Source organism: Kogia breviceps, chromosome 5 (assembly GCF_026419965.1).
Source record: "Kogia breviceps isolate mKogBre1 chromosome 5, mKogBre1 haplotype 1, whole genome shotgun sequence".
Lineage (NCBI taxonomy): Eukaryota > Metazoa > Chordata > Mammalia > Artiodactyla > Physeteridae > Kogia > Kogia breviceps.
This window is the reverse complement of record NC_081314.1, coordinates 64,859,863-64,882,428: the sequence shown is the minus strand read 5'-3', so window position 1 is coordinate 64,882,428 and position 22,566 is coordinate 64,859,863. Positions and strand designations below refer to the sequence as shown.

The 22,566-nt window shown below is 42.6% G+C and overlaps 1 long non-coding RNA gene across 14 annotated transcripts in view; it reads right to left on the bottom strand.

Moving 5' to 3' along the window:
• Positions 1 to 5,370: 5,370 nt before the first annotated feature.
• The window catches only part of LOC136794244 (uncharacterized), a 692,340-nt gene continuing 675,144 nt past the window's right edge, over positions 5,371 to 22,566 (bottom strand). For 10 of the 14 annotated variants that reach the window (XR_010840677.1, XR_010840678.1, XR_010840683.1 and 7 more), the window contains one exon: positions 8,041 to 9,047. This is a non-coding gene — a long non-coding RNA (uncharacterized lncRNA). Of the gene's footprint in view, positions 5,786 to 8,040; positions 9,048 to 22,566 lie in introns of those variants that run through there. The other 4 variants (XR_010840687.1, XR_010840689.1, XR_010840688.1 and 1 more) reach the window with 3 other exon arrangements.

Below are 22,566 nucleotides of genomic sequence, written 5' to 3'. Positions count from 1 at the left end.
AAAGAGGGAAGGAGGGAGGGAAGAGAAGACAAGAAGAAAGAAGGAAGGGAAGAAGTGGGGAAGGAAGGGAGGAAGAAAGGGAAAAAAACTGTTTGGGACAGTGATAGCTGTTAAAGACAGACATGAACAAAATGAATGAGATTGGTAATATACAAAACAAAAATTTCAGAGGACATCTAAGCAAACGTATCAATGTTAATATGAGAGTTTTTATTTTTGCCTCTCTTAATTTGCAAATTGTAGAGAAGACACTAGAAGTTTGACTTTGGGGGCTTGAGCTTCTATTTCCAAATCAAAATGAACAATTCTCAGTCTAATGTCATGTTTTAATTGAAAAACCTTGGCACAAAAAAAGGTTAAAATATATGTATGTCATTATTGATACACAATATGCAACATCCAACCAGAACTGTTGCTTTTCCTTTTCTGGACACTATTTCATTTTTTTCTAATCCTAAAAAGTTTGACAGGATTTGTCTGGCTGCTAGCAAAATTCAGGGGCAAAGGCCTTGATTTAAGTATATATAAAATGACTAAGTTAGGTATATACAATTTAAGAAATAAAAAAAAATTTCCATATTAACATCCACACACCCACATTACATAACTAAGACAATATAATTTAAAACCTAATTAGAATCACATGGTGTAATCCTTTTGTATTTCTTGATTCCTGTATGTTTAGATAGGTTACTTCAATATCAGGTTAACTAAACCTTTTATTTATTATTCCTAGAGTAGTTTGTAAACTTTTCTTAAACATGGAAAGTAAAAATCCAAGAGAAACAAAAAGTAGCCCTTCACAACTTTGTTTATCCAGACTTGCTAAGATATCAAAAGATACCAGTCTATCAACACTAGAAGGCAGAGCTGGGGAGTGAGGGAATTAGAGAGAGGTTGATAAAAGGGTACAAACTTTCAGCTATAAGATGAAAAAGGTGTGAAAATTTAAGGTATAACATGATGACTATAGTTGATAAGACTATTGAATAATTGAAGTTTGTTAAGAGAGTAGAACTTAAATGTTTTCTTCAAAAAAAAAAAGATAAATACATAGGTGATGCATGTGTTAACTAGATGGGAGGAATCCTTTCACAATGTATGCTTGTATCAAACCATCATGATGTACATTTTAAATATCTTACAGGGCTTCCCTGGTGGCGCAGTTGTTGAGAGTCCGCCTGCCGATGCAGGGGACGCGGGTTCGTGCCCAGGTCCGGGAAGATCCCACATGCCGCGGAGCGGCTGGGCCCGTGAGCCATGGCCGCTGAGCCTGCGCGTCCGGAGCCTGTGCTCCGCAACGGGAGAGGCCACAACAGTGAGAGGCCCGGGTACAGCAAAATAAAAAAATAAATAAATATCTTACAATCTTATTTGTCATTTATATCTCAATAGAGCTAAAAAAACAAAACAAAAAAACACTAGAAGGGAAACCTCACCTATAGTATTATTCATGGTTTTCATGTACATTTTAAAAATTCCAGGTAGTTATTTAATTTATATAGGGCTGCCCCTGTTTGACTTTTAGAGATTAACTCTGAAAGACCATTGATTGATAGATAGATAGATAGACACACACAAACAAAGGAAAACAATAATTAGCAAAATTCACTTCTAAATGAATAGAATTTTTAAAATAGTGTCTTTTAACTTTTTTGTGAAATACAAAAACTTTGCTCTTTAATACAAAATCTTGGTTTTCAGGGATATAGAACACATAAAAAATTTAAAAACCTATTGCTATAGTTTAATCACTTGAAACAGAAGCTATAAAATCTGAGTTAGTATCCCAGTTCTTCCATCTATCAGCTGGATCACAGTGTGCCAATGACTTAGCTTCTTCCTTGGTAAAATGGGATTAATGATATTTATTTCATAACATTATTCTAAGAATCAAACAAAATTATGAACTGAGAAGTGCTTTGTAAGCTATAGGGCATTAAACAAATTTAAGATGTTTGAAGTAATAATTTTATCTAGTTGAGAAATTATGATTTATGCAACATATCATTCCTAACAGTGAGTTTGATGTCTAAGCACGGGTACCACTTTGAAAACATACATTTAACCAATAGGAAGTAGAGTGTCTTCTGGTCACCTCTCAGATTAACAACCTGTAAGGAAAGGATCTACAGTTAGAGCCATGCTGTATTAGGTGGACAATGTAATCACTAGGACAATTCTTAATACAAAGAAAGTGGAAACATGAGTCTGAAGAGGGGAAATATAAAAGGTATTCTTCATCAAGAGTGAAACTTTGAAATCCATCTATTTAAGATTAATCACTATTCTTTTAGCTAAGCTGTTGTCATCTCTAACTTTCCCTGAGTAGAAAATAATCTGCACTTCCAACTAAGTTATTCATGGTCCAATTTGTTCTCAGAATACTATAATAGGCTTTGTGAAGATAAGTTTTATAATAGGGATTTAACATAGTGAGAAGGCAAGACACAGAGGCCTTCAAACACAAAGAGTATATATGTGTATAAACTGCTCAGTCCCCTCCCCCTCTTCTTCCACTCTCCCTTGTTCCCTCTCCCCGAAAAGACATTCACCCCTACTTAAAATCTAATTTTTACAAAGGATTCGGATGAAATGCCATCTCAACAACTTCACAGTACAATCAGTTTAGCTACTGCAGGGTTGCTTCAGAGCCATTTCAGCAGAGCTGGGAAATGGGGGAAACTTTGAGCAAAGTGCCACTGGAAGAAGGAATACTGTGAAGGATTTTAAGAAAGAGAAACGTCCAAAATCTTCCCTATTCGCAGTTCCGTCTTGCTTGATGACCACATTTACATACTGAGTTTACAGGCTAGAACTCTCAAAGAGAACTCTACTTTCCTGGAGAAAATAAAACTTTCAGGGTGGCATCCTGGGGGAAAAAAAAAAAAAAAAAAAAGAAGGAAAAAGAATCACTGATGATTTACACACATTATTTTCCAAGCTTCTGATATCTTAAACTATTGAAAACACTTAAAGTTAATTCAGAGACACTATTAATTTATTGTTTTCTCCTCTTTAGCTCTATAAGATCTGTCTTTCCCTACTGATAATTTTTATCTCATTTATATTCAAATGAATGTATTGGCTATTTGTTTTACAAAGTAGCAAGGCACTTAAAGTGAAGCACAAGTTTATCTTCATTCAGGTGGTGGTTGTTTCTTTTTAAGGTTCCATATTTTCACATTTTAAACAGTTCAAGACACAAGCACATGAAATGTAATATTTAAAATACTTGAAAAAAATAAAATACTTGAAATTCTTTATCTCTTAATGTATTTTAACAACTAGCTTCCCTTTTCCCTACATGTAACATCCCTGCTGTACCTATTTTGTTGCAAGTCAGGCTATCTTATTTGCATATTTGTAACAAAGTATATAAAAGGATGAAGATGTGTGGTTCCTTGAGTATTTATATTCAAAACTCTTCTTTAATTTAAAAAATCCTACAAATCACATAGGAATTATATAAGAAATATACATTTTAAACTTTTTTTAAGCAAAGAAAAAAATTTTAATTGTTTTTTAATGTGCTTTTAATGATTTCTAGCATTCACACCTCCTTACTTGCTTTCCAAACTGTTTATACTGTCCCCAATAACACTCAGTGGAAAGCTGTCACTCTTGGCTAAATCCTTACTTAGGGTGGATGCTATGCCTCCATGAGACAGGGTCAGGGGGTCAAAATCGATTTTGGAGGCCACCTGGAGAGTCCAGGCCATGAACTGACTCAAAAAATTTATATCAGAGCCGGAATAGTCCACCTCCCAGGGTCAGATCTGGCCTGACACTCCAACTGCAGGCTGGGGCATGCTAGACCGAGCTCAGAGAGAGGCCAGAGTTGTTGACCCTGCTAGCTGACCTCTTCAAACTTCAGGAGAATTTTTTTGGCAGTTACCACGGTGACTGGGTACTCTAAAAGCTTATCCTTCTTACTGAAAGGAGGAAAAAAAAAAAATTAGGAAAAAAATATGTTAAAACCTACCTTGCAGAAATGCCTATCACAGTTAAAGTTAAAAAAAAAAAGGAAAAAACTGAAGGAGCTCTAAATTATCTATGACTTTAATCTCCTCTGCTGTCCTAAAGAAATTGGAATATGTAAGGTCTTTCAAAAATCAAATTCACATTTGGAACAGATACTGCTTTTTTTAAAAAAAAAAAAAACAATAGCTGACAACAATTTGAATAATGTATTAAAATACTTTTTAAACAGCCTCATTTACTTGGAAATACTGATATCTGTCTGCCTTTCTTTGAGAATAATCAGATTTGAAATAAGATCCACCATAAATGCTAATTTAGTAGGGGAAAAATACTCTAACTAAATAATCATTTTTGTGTCAAAAACATACTCGATACTTTTTTTCCTGAGAGAAAAGTGTCCATTTTTGCTTGACTTGAAATAATAAAATTAGGAGAAAAACAAGGGGCCATTATTATATAGTTTTAAAAATTTTTACCAAATGACTTAATAAAATAATGTTTACATTAAAAACAATGTCATGAAAATAATATAACAGAAGAACACTAGGAGGAAAAAAATCAAGGTTCAGTTTCTTTTAGAGCAATTTAAAGTGAAAAAAAGCCATAGAATATTCTTCTATGTTAATACCAAATGCTATCTTGTCCTAAAGTTCCACAACAATGGAAAGACTCATGAATTAAAATTTAATTCCCCATGGGGTAAACCTATGCACATTATAAAACTCTACAAGTTGATTTTTGGTGACAGATTGTAATGCACAATACTTTTAAATGGCTCCTATATGTGACTCGAAATTAGATGAGAATCATAATAATTTAGAAGTATGATATTATTTAATTATAATAATACTTGCCTTTAAAAAAATGTCTGTGTACTGTATAATGAGTTTTTGTAAAGTGAAATAATTGACTCTTAGTGTTGCTACTGCTGTGGCCCTCCTTTAATTTTCTCATCTGCCTCTTACATGACCCAGGTCCTGGAAGTCTTGAAAGGACTTTCTCCAGCAACTCTTCTTGTGTGGGTGTGTCTGTGTGTGAACATAAGCACACACCAATAATTAAGCATTGGTGAGGGGAGGGTGGGTTTGCATTTTAAAAAGCGGTGGGTAGGTAACAAAACAATGTCTTTGGTCTAAATATCATTTCTCATCTTGACTCTAAGCCAAGAAAGAAAAAATGATGAATTACAGAAATGTAGTAACTGACACTCCAAAAATGAATACTGAAATTTCAGAGGAATGTTTTAACCTAATCTTGAATGTTCATTTTGCTGTGACCTATTTTCATTGCTTTGTAATCACCACTAAATTCCTAGAACAGAATGGACATAAAACCAAGTATCTGTTAATTAATCTTAATTTCAAAAAAAAAAACAAACCCAAAATATAATTCAGAACATAATTTCCTTTCTTGTCCTGTGTTAAAACATCCAGTGAAAGGAAAGACTGGAGATGTATTTTGAGATGCTTTTGCCATGTGATCCAATTGCACTTTGCTAAAACACAGGTCTTTCAATTAGATAGTGTGGTTCTTGCCATTGCAAAGGGGGCAATGAGGTTGGTGAGTCACTATAACTGTGGTGCCAGCTCATTCTCTGTGATGAACTCAGACTGTCCTTCCCAGACGGGAGCTCTTGGCAAGCTTCCTTAAAGACCCGGAGGCTGGCAAAGCATGAAGAACTATCAAACAGGAAATGAGGTCCTCCTCAGGTTTTGAAGAGATGATAGAAGTCTTAAAGTGAGGCAAGCCAGACCAGAATCTCCTAAACCACAAACCTTATCTTGAGTGAAACGAGTTGGATCTGAAAAGGAAAAGAAGTTGAAACATAAGACACTGGTTCATTTGTATGTAAGAAAAGAGTGCCAAGTCTCTTAGTTTGGTTCCCTCAAGTCAAAGTTAGGATCTCTCCCAGCAAAAGACCAAAAATCATTTGTCAGTTTTCTGCATAAATTTCTACTGAAAGGACAATGAAATAGATATTTAGAAGATCCATAGACCTGGGTCTTCTCTTATGTTGAAAATTCACCAGTTTGTTATAGAACTACAGAATTCAGGGACTTCGAGGGATTTAAGAGATTATCTGGTCCTATCTCTTTCCTTTACGTATGTAAAATATGAAGCCAGGAACATAAACTTCCTTCCTTACACATTATTAGTTACATGCCTCAACTGGAACTTAGATCTTGCCCAGCACTTCTAGCCTAGTGAGTTCTCCACTACAATCTGTGGCCTTCTCACTGGCAGAAAGGATATTAAAAGCCCATACCAGTAGACCTATTCAGAGCCTTGAAGACAGAGTTATTCTGGAACTATGGTATAAAATGATTGTAAAACTCATTCAAGTTACACTTCCAGGAAACAACTTTAGGTACCACACAAGCAGAAATTCCACAAAATCAGGTAGTGAAACAGTATGATAATATGTGCAGTAGGAAGCTTCAAAATTCTCAGGAACTTTGGTAACAAGGGTATGTTGTTAATATTATTTCTCTAGGGCTTCCCTGGTGGCGCAGTGGTTGAGAGTCCGCCTGCCAATGCAGGGGACGTGGGTTCGTGCCCCGGTCCAGGAGGATCCCGCATACTGCACAGCGGCTGGGCCTGTGAGCCGCGTCCGGAGCCTGTGCTCCGCATCGGGAGAGGCCGCAGCGGTGAGAGGCCCACGTACTGCAAAAAAAAAAAAAAAAAAAATTTCTCCAGCTAATTGTTTTTACTGATTTGTTATGGTTAACAGGCACTGATTGATTTTCTTTTAATTGGTACAGTCTCCACTCTGCCAGGTTTATAATTAAATACTGAGAAGCAGGGCTTTTGGTGTTAGTCTAAGCTTCCAGTGGTATGAAAGTCTATCCAAATAACCAGGAGCTATGTAAGACTCGATGGCTGCCAGTCCAGAAAGGGATTAATCTGGTCTTTCTTTAATATTTCTCTAATTTAGTTCAGTTTTAACTTGTTTCTATTAGGACCAGTGGATTCTAAAAATGAAGTAAAAAGAGGCCTGTAGAAAAATGGGGAATTCATTGCTGATACCCCAAACTGCCACTTGTCAACTGCATTCAACTATAAAATTTACTTTCTATATCATGTATTTTCACTGCAATCCCCAAACTCCCCTTCTAACTTGTTATGGCATTTGGGAGAAGATCATGATTTAATTCTGAGAATCTGGCTCAGGGCCCCAGAAGGAAAAAGAGTAAGGGGTAAGAATTTAAGGGGAAGAGAAAAAGTACGAGGTATGCTGAGGGGTTTTTATAGGGAAGGAGGCTGGTAAATTAGGAAGACAGTTATGTATGATTAAGAGGTGAAGGCAATAGGAGTCAGGTGGTCCTTAACTCCTATCTAGAATTTCAAAGAAATGTTATATCCTTTCCATAGGTTCCAATGGGTGTTAGTTAAGGGAGGCATTTTGGGTACTAATTACATGTTAATGTTTTGGAGCAGGGAGTGAAATACAACTCTGAGGTTGGGTCAGAAGAATGTTTGCTTGGCTACTCCAGGCTCCTGATGAAGTTCGCCTACCTACCCCACATTATGTGTGTGCATCTATCATTTTGTTTCTCAAAACACTTTAGTCTTCTCCCCTTTTCCCAGAAGCAGACTTCACCCAAAGGAGAAAGAGCTGTTAAGGGAAACTCCTTAGCAGAAGGGAACTTTCAGATATACTTTTTTTTTTTTTTTTTTTTTTTGAATCAAGGATGAGAGGCTAGTGAAGAAATTAAGTGAGGAATTGTGAGATTAGGGAGTGAGAACTTCCCACTTGGTTCTGAGCTCCACCCCCAGGACCAACCAGGCTGTGCTCCAGGGACAATGTGGATGACGGAAAAGCTGGCTGCCTTCCCCAGCTTCTTGACCTGCCTTAAGACTTTGCCAGACCTGTTCCCTCAGTCCAGGTGGGCACAGCACTCTGTTTTAGACACTATCCACTGCACTGCTCCAGAAGGGCACAGCCTAGGGCAACTTGGCCAGTGCCTGCCTTCTGCTGAGACACGACCACTTGAAAAGGGGCCCACTCTTTTGGCATCCTTCAGGGGCTCCTTAGGAAATTGTTCAAGACAGAAATTTTGAAATTGAATTTTAATGATTGAGAAAAGAGGGGCAAGGCACAGCAGCTGCTCTATCCTCAGGAAAGGCTGCCTCTTGGCCACCGCACCCACCAGTCTCAGAAGAAGGGAAGAAGAGGAACACAAAGGTGAAGGGTTCAAGTTTAGAGTGAGGGCCTTGGCTCTGGGTGTTTGAGAGACATCCACACCCACAAACGCAAAGGAAAAGGCAAGCAAAACAAACAAAAAAACCATAACTTAGTCCCAGGTTGCCAAAATGACCTGTGGGCCCAAGAACACACATTTGGGGGGTGGGGGTGGGAGATGGAGATGAGGGACCCTTTTGTGAAGGACCTCGGGAGAAGGGGAGAGTTTTGTAGGACATGAAACCAGTCTTCTCCCCTGGATCCCCATGGCTTGTGTGCTGGAGGGACTGCAGTCGGATTAACGTTCCTTCTCCTTCTTCAGCCTGCCTGGGCCACGTGGAAATCAGAAGCAGAACACAGGACAGTGCTCGCCCACCACCAGTTTCCTCATCCGAAAACTCAAGCACCTGAGAGTGAAACGCCACCAAAAGTTACTGCTAGCGACAAATTCGGGCTGACAACTTGTCGATAATCGCGACTTCAACTTCCAGGACGGCTTGCAGGCAATAAAGAAGCAAGACGCACGAACGGGTGGGCAAGGCGCGGGTCACAGTCGGGTCCGCGGTTCCCAGGTTGCGCTCCGCCCCCGCCCGGCACCACACCGCCCCCGAACCAGGGAGCGCGCGCAGTGCAGGCCCGCTGGGCTCCCACCCGCCTGCTCCAGCTCTGGCTCTCTTTCTTCCCGTGACTCATACAGACTGCAGGAGGAGCTTCTCTCTTCCCTCTCCTCCAATTAACCCGCTGGGTGAGCGTCTCTACGTCTCAAGCGCCCTTGATTTAAAGTCAACGTTACCCGAGTTTTCTTTTGTTTGAAATCCTGGGCCCGCAAGACTTTGGCGTGTGTCGGACGTCTAGTTACTTCTGCAAGCCTGTCTGTATCCTGCGACAGATAAAATCATTAGGAGTTAAGGCTCAAGAGAAATAATAATGATATTTTCACCTGTGGATGCATTGGAAGAATGTGTGCATATTAAATCATTTTAGAATTTAAGGTAAATCTGAAAAAGATCTTTCAGAATGTTTGCATGTTAGTGCCTCTATCAACAACTCACCCCCGTCTCCAGTACCCCCACACAACGGATTCACCAGAGTGCCCTTTGATTTGTTTTTCACGTTTTGGATTCACTATGTGTTTTAAATTTAGGAGCAACTTGAAACACATACACTGATCTAAATATGAATTCTCTATGTAAGATATGATTTCTTGCGTGGTTTGTTTACAAACCAGTCACCTAATCATATGGCTTCAGATTCAATTATCAGTCACAGACCTCCTTGGAGGTTGATTTAGCTGTAAAAGTTTGAGTTCACAGTTAAATTCACTCTTTCACTTTCTCCAACTTGAATTTTGATTTCTGCATTTAAATACAACACAGCATTTGAATTAAGGGTCTTCTTGTTAAACTGGAAGCTTTTTTCATTTCCCTGAACTCTATAAATGAACTGCATTGTCATATAATCAATAGGAAAAACTCAGCTGTCACAGATCCTAAGCAACCCCTTGCCACAGAAATAACACGATCTGGCACTTCTGAGTTTGAAAAATGTGCCGTTTGGATGACACGAGACCAGAACTACCCAGACGGCTTAAATGTCAGTGGTCTCTATGATCAGCTAAGGATGGACCTGCTGAGATATTTCAGATAGGCTTCTCTCCTTGTTGGAGACCAGGTGCTCCTTTTTTCTTCTATAATCAAGTAGTATAAGAGTACTGGGATCTGGGATTCAAAGCTATTTCTAACCTCATCTAAGTCTGTCTGTTCTCATAGAGCTTACGACAATTTCAAATTAGGCATTTCCCTCCCTGAACCAATGAGCAATTCAGATTTGGATTTTGGAGTTGAAATCTGAAACTAAATGTTCAACAACTTCAACACCCATCCTTTGAAGACCTACATCATTACCATCAATGTGATCAGGATTTCTGCAGTATATAAATCCTTCAGCTCAAAAGTAACTGAATGGCATCTGATCATAAGTAGCAGGAACCCATAATCTCCAGCAAGCTCTTTCTCTGCCTCAATGTCACTGTCTCCAGTTGCATTTTGGCCTTCTCTCTACAATCTGCCACGTACATGCTGCCATATCATGTGAGAGCATGAAGAAGATGTAATCCTTCCTTATCTGTATTTTCTCCCCTTTTATCCTCGATGTAGTACTTTTAACTCACTGACTTCTTTGACCACTGGCATTAAAAAAAAAAAAAAAAAAAAAAACCTAGTACTGGGTGGACCTACTGTGGAATCTACCCCACTTGATAGATTAGATTATGTGATTAAAAGGTTAATTTATCTCACAAGAACCTTGCCAAGAAGCCTCATGACCTTGGCATACTATGAATCCTTTACGCACCAAAAGTGAAAGGTAATCTCATTCATAGATTTGCTCTGCCAGTGAACTGACGTATTAAATAGTACAGTTACCCTTAGCCTACTTGGACCCACCTATACAGAGAAAAGTGCTACAGGGATCAGACAGTAGCAAGCTAGGTGAGACAAATTCTGTTTATAATTTCAAAGCATGAAGGCGTAAAACTTGTCCTTTCTAAAACTAAAGCTATTGGAGCCTGCGTTTCCCACATCTACCACGGCTAAGATCTTTGGGATGAACTAAGAAATGCCACCTCTAATTAGTTCATTTGTCATCAGAGAACCACTGCATCAAGCCAGGTATTTTACTCCTATTCAACTCTAGAAGAAAATGGGACAACGTGGGCTATTATAAAAAGCTCAGCATTCAGTGCCAACATTTCAAATTGGCCTCATTTTACAAGTTCTCAGAAACCCCCAAGTCATTCAGACTTTGTCTTGGCAACCTTGCACTAGCCCCAAATGGGACTGCTAACACAGTAGAGTTTATCCATTATCATAGTTCACAGGCTTCTCCATAGCTGCAAGTTGACATTTGGAACCTGTGTCATGCAGAAGGGGTGAAAACCCATCCAGGAACCAAGTCACTTATTTCCAAAGTAACTGTCCTAGGTGGGTGGGGACATGGGTGGAGCAGGGGACGGGGAGGGGAAGAACTAGGCACACAATGACCAGGCTGGGATTGACGGAGCTCTGATGTCCATTAAGGACATCCAGATAACTGATGAAAAGAGTTCTCTTCTTGGATACTTTTTCAGTGTGTGAATTTACCTCGTTTACAATTATGAGAAATGACTGATCCTATCCCAGACCTATACACTGGAGAGTATTATTATTATTATTATTACTTAGAAATGTGGTGCACTAAACCATCTTGTCCTTGATTCTTTTTTTTTTTTTTGTCCTTGATTCTTAAGACATAAACCACATGAAGTCAATGCCAGAAACTTCAGGATTTGCCTGAATTCTTAATCACACAGTGCAGAGATATGATACTCTGGGTACAAGAGACGTACTAGACAACCCCAGTGTATGCATGGCTCTAAACTGTTAAGTTGTTCAATTTCTCTCTATGCTTTCATACACCCCCCAACTCCATTCCCCCCCCCCCCCCCCGCAACACACACAGAAAATATTTCTTTCCCTTACTCTCTGCAATCTAAACTTAAGAGCACACAAACCATGAGCTGGAAGAACTATTTGTTCGCAGTGCTATTTATGTAATACTTCTCTTTTTTCTACCTAGGCATCCACCCCAAAGGACTGAGCAATGCATGGTGCTACTCTGAGAGAAAAAGGGGGTATAGCAAGAGCATCTTCACCACTGCAGTGTTCTAGCTGCACCTGTTTTTTCACCCAGTTCCCCAAACTCACTCTCAGCTTAATTTTACGAACATACTATCTGGGTCTCCATTTATCTGTTAAAATGGTCCAGGGTGTTTGCCAGGAGTATTGTGCCACCATTGCTGGCACATTTGTCTCTTCTGTCTAATGTCTGTCATTACACAAAGCGTTCTAAAAAGCTAATTTCCAACTCTGAAAATATACTCTTACTACAGAAGTCATTGCATTAGCATAACAGCCCAAAGTTCCAAGGTGGTAATTTGGTTATAGATCTCAAATCCTTCCTGTTCACTCATATTGATGTTGAGGTATGATGTTGCCCTGCTGCCACTAGGATCTGAGTCAGTGGATCCCCTGCTGGAGGGAAGTTCTTCTGGCATGGACTGTTTGTCCTTGGGAATTCAAAGTGAGGTAAATGTTTCAAGTTTCACCTGTCCAAATTGGGACATTTCTTAAAGATGCCACCATCTCTTTTTTTCTTTCTCTTTCTGTACACTTCTTTCCTTGACCACCAAGAAAATATGTCTTAAATGATATTCTTCCACAGGTGTCTCATTGGACATGGACAAATATCAGTACTGTTCTCATAGGCAACACGAGCACTTTTTGGTCCTTTTGTTGGGGGTGGGGTTTGGGAAATCCAACCTCAGACTGCCCTGCCAACTGTGGCAGTGCAGATTAGCTGAGACTCTGCTGAGGCCCGGATGGCGATGGTGGTAGCAAGGGTCAGTAAGGTTGAGATGTATTCAGATGTTAATTTACACCTGAAAAGACTGAATGCAGTTACCCACACGGGGGGTGACTGGAGTTTCTCAGGAACACTGGCCTTGAGTGATTCCTTGGGAAACGTGAAAGTTGAAATGGAGGGGGAAAGTCGTCTGAAAGTTATGGGAGCAGGAAGAAGGGCGGGGAGTAGGGACAGCCTTGATGAATTAAAGGAAATTTATTTAGCTACCAGTTATAAATCTATGTTCAACTTTTCCTTTTTAGCATAGTTTTAAGGTACAATGGACAGGTGGTAACTTCCTCTTCACTAAATATTTGGAGATTGTCTATCAAATCCAGAAATACTGACGTGGACGTAAGGATGAGGGATTAGCCTCATTTATCTGCGATGGGGATGGGTGTCCTTGTTTTGCTCTATGTTTAACAACTGCTACCTACCTTGCTTAGTGGAATTCCAAAGTACCTCATGAGTAATTAAGAAAGAAAAACCTTCTACATTCCAATACTGCCTTTAACCTCAAACATGGTAAAGGGTTCATTCAGACCCCAGGACCACACTGAGGCATTAATTAGGCTGATGAAATCCATCGAAATGTATGAATTCAGCATAATCAAGTTTCTACCGCAGACTATCGTTAAGGAATACGTGAGCAGCTGGGAGAATAGAAAGTACTGTTAGAGTTAAGTCATGCATGTAATTGAGTATATTTAACATAACCATTTTAATGATCAGTGATTAAAAGTGCATCTTACTTAAATGGTATATCCTCTGCAGTTTGTTCATATCAACTTGATAATATTCTCAAAAGGAAAAAATAGGGATACACATTTCTAAATAAGATCTTTTTTGAGTTTGGGGAGAAAAAGCAGGAAAGTGAACTGGAAAAAAAAAAGCGGCTTTTGCATGCAAACAGCCACACTGATGTGATATAAATTAATCACTGTTTTAGGTACCTTCTGTGCTCAGATCAAAGTATTAGGAATATATTACAGGTGATTTTTTTCATCCCTCAAGAAGAATGTATTTTATTAAAGATACTTTCTCTGTCTGATAAGATTTTCTTTAAGAGACAGGGACAGGGGTCTGATCAAATCCTGATGATTTTAAGAGCTTCTCCTAGGAACCTGGGAAGTTCACCTTTCCAATTCCACTTCCAGCCTGTGGGGTTGGCTGATTTTAGTGGAACTCACCTCTGTGAAGATAGCATTGGGAAGGAGAGAGAGTACATCACAAGGAGAGAGATGCGCCTGGATATGGCTGTCTAGGGCCACAAACAGTAGAAGCCCTCAAAGGGAAATGAGCTGTTCAAATCAGCTAGTGGCCTGAGCCTAAACTCCACACACGTAGAGGCAGACTGCTCAGCTCTATTCACTCAGACCTGGCCTGATAAATGACGTCATTGTGGAGCCACTCACAAGCCAGCCCAACTCTTTTTGTTGTAGTTTCTCAGCTTTTGTGATCAAAACACTCAAATCACTGATTACCTAGGAGAGAAGAGGTAGATCTAGACCTATAGCTAGAGGTATGTACATCCCACAACATGTACACATCTATGCAGGTACTATAAAAGTAAGGGTTTTAGAGAAGGGATGCAGTTGGCCTAGCTCTCAAAAGTTGCCTCACGGGGCTTTTTTTTCTCCCTTCACCCCTATCTCCACACCCATAAAGAGATCAGTTTATTCTCCCACTCAAAATAGGGTTTAGAAGAGTGGCACATCTTGGATGTCTGGGAGTTGCTCCACGACTTTTTACAAACCTAAATCGGGAGAAAGGAAGGCACAGGCACATAACACTATGTCGGGTCATATGATCTGCCTGCTGCAAACAAAACAAAAATATTTTAAGGGGAAATTTATTTGAAGCCTTCCTTTCACCCAGTAGCATGCCTTCCTTGGCTTGGAGGGACAGCTTTTAGAGAAATCAGGTCTCTCAAGGGGCTCTCCTGCACCCAATGTATAGTCTATAAATATAGTGGAAGAGTCATGCCAGGGGTAGTCAGTGCAAGAGAATCTGGAGTCTTGAAAGCATCTTTTTCTTCTGGCTATGGTGGCACTTAAATGATAATGCAGGCAATGGAGCTAGGAGATTTATATCTTTTGGAAAGTAGGGCAAGCCAGATGGTAATAGCGTCATTAACACACAAACTTGGGATGTGCAAGTGAAGCTTGAAATTGGGAAAGAGATCAGGAGAACAAAGGGGGCTGCTGTTGAAAGGCTACCCCTCTTCTGCCGGCCAAAGCTAAGAGCCTCGTGGTACTGGGGTCTGCTCCTGCCCAGAGCTGGATAATAAACGACAGCTTTCCCCCTCCCCTGTTGTGACTTAGAAAGCACCGAGGAAACTTTTGCAATAGGCAAATGTGGCACTTATTTATGTGTAACCCTTTGTAGTCTGAAGTGGCAGGAATGGGCCTTTAATTCAACTGCACTCCCACCCTCTACCCCCTACCCTAGTTGGATAAGCTCTTGCAATTGTTGACATGTATTTTATGAAATCAAAGTGCCGCTTGTTGCACATTTTAGACAAAAGTTCATTTTCCTCCTCTTATGTAAACAGTCTAAGTAAATATTAAAGGTTGAACAGCACTACCTTTTTCATTTTGGTGATGGGGGTTGGTGCGAAGGTGTTGGTGAGGGTTAAACTACAGAGTTTTACTTTGGAAAGTCTTAATGTTTAAGTTAAACTCCCACTTGCCCAAACAGATACAATTCAGAGACAATACAGAAGGAGTTAAGACAAGATTAACAATGGGATTAATAATAATAATGCAGGTTTATAATAAACATTCACACCAACATCTATAAACAGGCAGGGCAGTTTGGAACCAAAGAAGACAAAATTAATGACTTCGTTTTCATATATATATATGTATATGTATGTCTGTATATGTAAGACAGCAAAGGTAACGGTCATTAAGTACTGAATAGCTTGAGTGATGCTTGTTAGCGACTCAAAGTTGACAATGTCTAAACCAAAATCGAAAGTTTTTCTTTTTTTATTCTTAAAAAAAAAATACTGGCGCTCTTTAAAAGCCTGAAGGACTTACCCTCAAGGCATTATTCAGAGTAAAACTGAGACTGGCCGTTCGTCACAGGCAATTGTAAAGGGTTTCAAAGGGCCGATCAAACGATCGCCAGAGTAATCTACATTCAAGTCCGGATGGTGGTGTTACGGCACACACCTGCAGGGTGTTTGCTGTCCGTGCCCCTTGCCGAGCTACAAATCATCATTAAAGCGAGCTGCTTAAGCTTCTTCCCAGCTTCTAGACAAGAGTTACTTGGGACAGTTCACTTTGATATTGCTACAGCTCGAAATTGACAACCACGCTATTTTGGAGCTCAAGCCCGAGCCCACACCCTAGTTCGCGCGCGGCAAAGTAAGGAGGGTGGTGTGATGGGGGTCAGGGGGTAGTGAGTCCATTGTAAAAGTCTGTTTCTCCAATTTCCTGAGCACACTCACCACGAAAATGTATAGGAAACCAGGTTAGAAGCACCTGAAACCCGCCTTGAGTTTATTACTGAGAGTCTTCCAAAACTTCACTGTCTTTGCCACGACTTTTAACCCTCTCAGAGTACAGACAAATTTCACAACCTCAGTTTCTCTCCTTCCCTCTCTTATATACGCACACTCGGGCCAGCATACTCCCTCGAGTGCAAGATAGCATTACTTTTCTCGATCAGGACCGGGGATCTACTTTGAAACTTTCACTTTTGATTCATTCGTTTGGGATTATATCCCCCCCTTCTATGCGACCCTGCCCTTACTGCCCTCACCTTGAGAGAGAGAGAAAAAAATCTGGAGTTGGGTAAAAAGGAAGGGACGTGGGAGTCGGACAGTTGGAGCACGGGAAAAGGCAGGAAGGTCAGTTTCTGTCTGCTGCCTGCCTGGGTGTCTGCGAGCCCTTGGCAATCCGTGTGCGCCCCATTTGGGGTGGGGGGAACAATTGGTGGCCGGTGAGGCCAAGATCAAGCAACACTCGGAGCGAATGTATCAATAGACCATTTTTCTGCTCCCACCGGGAGCTTTTCATTTCAATCCAGAGTGGAGGCGTCTGCGCTGCGCAATACTCAACAACACGGTAGCGTCGGGAAAAAGAGGGCGCTAGATGCCGGAGGCGCAAATATGGAAATTAACTCATTAGGAAGGGGTGTGGTTACTGCGAAGCCCCCTCCTCCATCCCTTCCTTTCTCCCTTGCTGCCACCGTCCCAGCTTGCTAAATATGAGATTACAAACAAACAAATAAAGCAGAAGCTGATTACGCAGCCCCAGATCAAACACGCTCCAGATAATTCGCTTCGCTCAACGCTGCGGCCGGACCTGCGGCGCAGCGCGGGCCCCTTACCCCTGCCGGTAGCTTCCGCGCCCGCTCCACGCTAGCCAGGCTTCCGCGGCTCTGAAAGCCAGGGCCCGCGGCGGCGTTTCGAAGGCACAGCACGTGGCCCTGGCGCCCGGTTTGGTATAAGTTTTAAAAGATCAGACAAATGCTTTCACCAATATGGTAACACTCCGAGGGCTTCTGCTGATTCCAGAGGTCCTACCCTAAGGCTGCTTGGAGGGGAGGGGGGTGGTGTTCTCTTCGGGAAAAAAAAAAAAAGACCCCAAACTAGAAAGTAGCGTCCCAGAGTGCCTGGCCGGGGGGCTTTTCCTGTGGCTTGGCACCCCGAGCGGGGAGGGGGGAGTGGGAGTTGAGAAAGGCTAGGGCCAGGCTTGGGTCGATTTGAGCGTTAGTGACCCGGGTTGAGATATTATTAACCAGAGACCAGGTACCCAAGAGTGAGGGCGAGGGGGTTGGAAAACCTAGGCTGCCTAATTCTGTGTCGAAATAAAATGTTTGGATGGCGGGGCGGGGGGGCGGTGAGGGGGATAAGAAAGAAACAAAGCGCAAAACCTCTCACATACCCCTCCCCAGCCGCCCTGCCCTCCCGTCCTTAAAGCGGGCCTCTGTGGAGGGCTGCTTTCATGGTTTTTCTTCCTGCGTGGCCCGCCTCCCCGGCCCTGCTCCTTGCCCGGCGCTCCCCCAGCTGCGGGCCCCTTGGAGGAAGGCCGCCCAGTCCCCTCGTCTCCTGCTGCCTGCAGGCCACCGCGCCTCAAAGCGCGCATTGTCCAGCGGGGGCGGGGAGGCCTGCGGGCCCCTAGAGAAGAATAACACTGCGCCCAAGTCCTGTTAGGGAAAGTTTCCTAATGCACTCCTTGTGGTAAAATACACTTTTAACAGGGCGGGGGTGGGGGTGGGGGTGGGGGGATGGGGGGATAACTTTTGAAAATCCATGGCCTTCTCTCAATTTCTCAACTCTTCTCCTTGTCACTTTTTCGGTTCTCAGAAAGGGGGAGAGTGGACCGGAAAGAAATTGGAAGGGGGCCAAAAATGTGAACATGACTCTAGAACCGTCGATGTGATGGTTTTTAAATGCGGGTGGGAAGAGAAGGGGGGATGTCTCCACCCAGGTCTGGGCAGAGGACAGCTGCACAGTCGGTGCGCGGGGGATGAGGGGAGAGGGGCCCCGAGGGCGCGTGTGCAGGCGAAGCATTTCGCACCTCCTGTTTATCTTAGAAGCGAGGCGGGCGGGCGGGCGCGGGGCTGGGGCCTGGGGCGGGGTGGGGGGGCGAATTGTTCTGCCTCCCGACAGGCAGTAGAAGTTGAATAAAATGGAGAGGCGGGCACACGCAAAAACAAAACCTGCCGTAGACTCAGAGTCTCTCTCCTTGTTCCGAATTCCAAATGGTGAGGGTTCCCCATTTGCAAAGAACTCCGAAGTCTTAAGACCCCAGAGACAGCCGTCCTCCTGCTACGGCAAGAGCCGCGACGGAGAGCCATTAGAATTGAAGCTTTGGGGGCAAATGTGACTAATCTTTCTTTCGGGCAGCGGGGACCCATTCCTTCCAAGCGTTGCCATCTGCATTTGAGGGGTCTCTGGGTTTCGTCCGCTCTTGCAAGCAATTAGCAAAATAATGGCTCGTGCCCCTGGCAAAACTCTGCCTGAAAAAGTATATTCCAAGACACTGCGTTGGTGAATCCGTTTTTTGAAATAAAATCAAAACAAAATAAGACTTTTAAAGAGCCCCAGGCCGGTGCTCTCGGTGTCCAGCAACCAAAGTGACCGAAGGGGCGCATTAGTGGCTGTGGCTCTTTAGGAGTTGCGCTAATTTGGTATGTGGACTCAATGTCCTGATGCTAAATCGGCAATATAAAGGGCTGAAGAGCAAGCCCGATAAAAGCTCTAATTGCTACTGGAAGATTTAGGTAGTTGCTAGGATCTGAGGACCACCACCACAAAAAAACCTCCAATAGAGTGTTTGGGCTGTATGCATTGGGGGTTGGGGGTAGAGTTTCTACGGCGAATAGTGCCCACATCTGCTGGAACTTCCATATCTAAGCTGTTCATTTACGGGAGCCAACTTATGAAATCTCCACAATTAGATCTTCATTGTTCTTCCTCCACAACACTGTCTAGAAAGAAAAGGTCTTCTCGGTCGGGGCCAATCCAACGAAGCGTTTGACGTTATTAAATAATAAAGCGATTGTGATTTACATTGTTGTTCAGAAAAAAAGGCCAATTATCCACTGTTATGTTACCATAAAGATCATATTAACTCGAATTAGTAATCAAACAATATGCGAGCGTTTAAAAAAGTACAGCCGAACTGGGTGACAGCTACCGCGACGTCTTCACTTTCACCAGCGAACCCACCCGCGCCGGCAGCCGGAGCAAGAGAGGCAGTCGCTGCAGACCCGAAAGGAGGGAGAGAGCAGCAAAGTGGTGATTAACGGTCTCCAGTGTTAATTATTCTCAATTAATCCCAAACAGTGCAAACCTTCCCTGGTTCTCTGGAAGTTCCCTGGTTTGGGATGCTCTGAGAATTCCGCCTTTCTGGGAGGGGTTTGTAAGAAATCCGGAAGAGGCAATCTCAGTGAGCGAAGGGTAGGGGTGTAGGTGTGCGTATGGATGTTGCGTGCGGTGTCTGCGCGGGAGGTTTGCTGCCTTTCCCGGAGCCTGGAGCGCACCCCGAGGCGGGGGCCTGGGGAGGGCATGGCCCGCAGCATCTTTACACGCCTAGTGAATCTTGCGTCTTCTCTACTCAAATCACTCTCTCTCTCGCCCTCTGTTATTATTAGGTTTATAACTCTTTGCCCACTTAAATTTGTGCAGCCAACCAAGGAAATCTAAATAGGTTTGAGTCGCCCCTTGGGTGCAGAATGGAGGCTTTAATAAGAAAGATTAATTGTGGGTGTGTACCTGCCGGAAGACGCGGCAGCTATCAAACAGTGGAGGGCAGCGTGTCGAGGGGAGGGAGACGCCTCTCGTCCGAGGCCCAGACTTTAGTAGGCGCCGTGGGCATACTCATCGCAGCCTACGGGCAACTGGTTGCAGTCACAAGCAAAGGGCGTCACAGAGATGGTAAGACCCATCTCTTCCTGTGTTATGTGAGGTTTTAAAGAACTTGGCCCCTATTCACCCTGCACACCAAATCCTCTGGCCCTGCGCTCTGCCCCGCCGGACTCCCGACTCCTTGCCTCCACGCCCGAGGCGGGAGTTGGGTAAAGCTGTGGCTTCTGCCCTGGGAGGTCTGCCTATTCCCGCCCCCCACGCACTGAACAACAATGTTCAGGCGAATGATAAAGGTTTTGCTCCGAGGGCTCGGAAGTTGATATTTTTGTTGCCGCGGTGAAAAATGTATATGGTTACATGGTTTTTTAATGAGCGAACAGGGAGCAATTTTCCTCGGCGCGACGCTTCAGCAAGTCCGAGCACAGAGGGAAATCAGCCAGTGGCAGGGCCGTGGGGATCTCGCCCCGCACGGCGGCGGCGGTGGGGGAACCTTCCTGGCCCGCAAGGTCCTTTTCTCCTTCTTTCCTCCCTCTTTCTACTAAACGCTAGGTTCCCAGATTAAGAAGTGTCAGAAGGGGGTGGGGCGGAGAAGAGTAGGAACCAGGTGGGGAATGGGGGCAGGAAGGGATTGACAAGAATTGTTTCTCTAGTAGCTTTCCCTCCTTCAATAACTCCATTTAAAACTTGAGGCCCCGAGGTCCGAGTTTAAACAGATGTACAGTAAAATCTCCCCAAGGTCCGGCCCTTCAGTGGTGGGGCAGCCAAAGAGTGGTCGCATCTTTGCCGAGAGTTTTCGAACAGTTGCTGCCTTTCCTACCCCCCCTTCTCTATCTCCCAGTAAAACCAATTCAAAAGGGGACAGACTCCACTCCACAAGATTAATGTTCGTTCATTTGCAGGATTAATCCTCTCACGAAGCACAATAAAATACTAGGGTTCTTTTAAATTTAAATAAATACACGAAATCCGTGCCTTCCCTCCTTTCCTGTTTAGTCTCTCTCCAGATATCAGAAAACAGTGCCTTGGAACCTAGTAAATCTCAGAACTTTTAACTCAAAGTTGTCAGATCATCTGGGGGCTGTTGTGGGCATTGATATTGGGAGAGAGTGGAGAGACCAGCTTAACTTTAAATATCTATGGCTATACATTTTGATTTGGAACTCGCGATTAAAAATCTATTTGTTCCTCCCAGGGCTCAGCAGATTTCAATGTTGGTCATGGAGCCACAAAATGTTCATTAAAGGAACCTAACCAAGGCTACTGTATGGCCACTTTGTGAACTCAGAACTATGGATGGGGGAAAAGTATGAAAGTGTGAGTTGATGTCACGCTGGCTGTCAGTGTGTGGTCTATTGTGGAGAATGGTGCTTTTTGACTGAACAGAGGGAGCCCCCCTCCCCCCTTCCCCAGCTCTACTGCACCTGCACTGGATGAGGGAGTCCCTGCCATTCAGCCCATCGCAGATTGTTCAAACAGAAGACATCTCTGACAGCACTCAATTCATTACATTTCTTCCTGCTTTTCAAACCAACACACACACACAAAATGAGTATTGCCAGCCAGTGACAGCCAAAAAAATCTTAAAATACTTTATATGCAGCTAATTTGGAAGCTCACACAACTAACTATGAAATATTTTGTATCCTTAACTTGTAAGGCTTCTTGAAAAAAAGATTACCTGATGTTTCCTATTGAAAACATACCTCCATAGTTTACATGGGCAGAGTAAGTTTTGCAGAAAGACACTGCAGCATGGTGCATGGAGAAGTTTTAATGGGAATGAAAGCAGAAACTTGCAAAAGAGAAAAGCCCCTGATTTATCTTATCAGAAGGGCAGCTCGAAATGCATTCATTATTTATGCTGGTGAACCAGCTTGCTAATAGAAGTGAGGTACCCAAGAGCCAGGGGCGGGCAGTGAGCAAAGCAAGGAAGGGTGGTACAGGAGGCATCAGGCTGAAGTGTGAGCTAAACATTTAAATCAATTTTCTAACAACGATGTCTTTCCCCCATATGCTCAGGTTTATTTTGCCATCTTAGACTCCAAGACATTTTTGCACCATTTTACAAAGCCGATGAGAGTGTTTAGAAAGCTGATGAGAGCGTGTTAGCCTAGTTTAACGGAAGTTGGAGTAAACAAACTCTCACAAGGAAAACTTAATTTTAAGATATTTTCCTTGGATGTGGGAGTAAGGGGGAAACAAAGAAAGGGAAGAGGACTTGGAGCAGAAGGAAAGCACAAGCTTGCCATTTAGTATTTCAGACTGATTAAACTGTAATGCTATGCAATAACCCAGACTTGAGTTATGTGTGATAGTCAAATCGACCTGGATATGAGTTGATACTAAACTGACTGCATGTGAAATATTGGCTAATTCTCAGTAAATCATTAGTCTGAACCAATATCAGAACATAAGGCTTAGTTTCCAGAACCCCTCCCATTGCAAGGGCAGTCAATGAATTAAATCGATTCGTAAACAAAACTTGAGAAATGCAGGGGTTTTCACTCAACAAATAATTCTATGCATTTTACATGGAGTGCACGGACCAAATGTCTTTCTTATCTACAGTTTAAATCACTGTTCCAAGGCGTTCTCTCAGCAATTCTTTCTTGATTCTAAAAAGATTATTAAA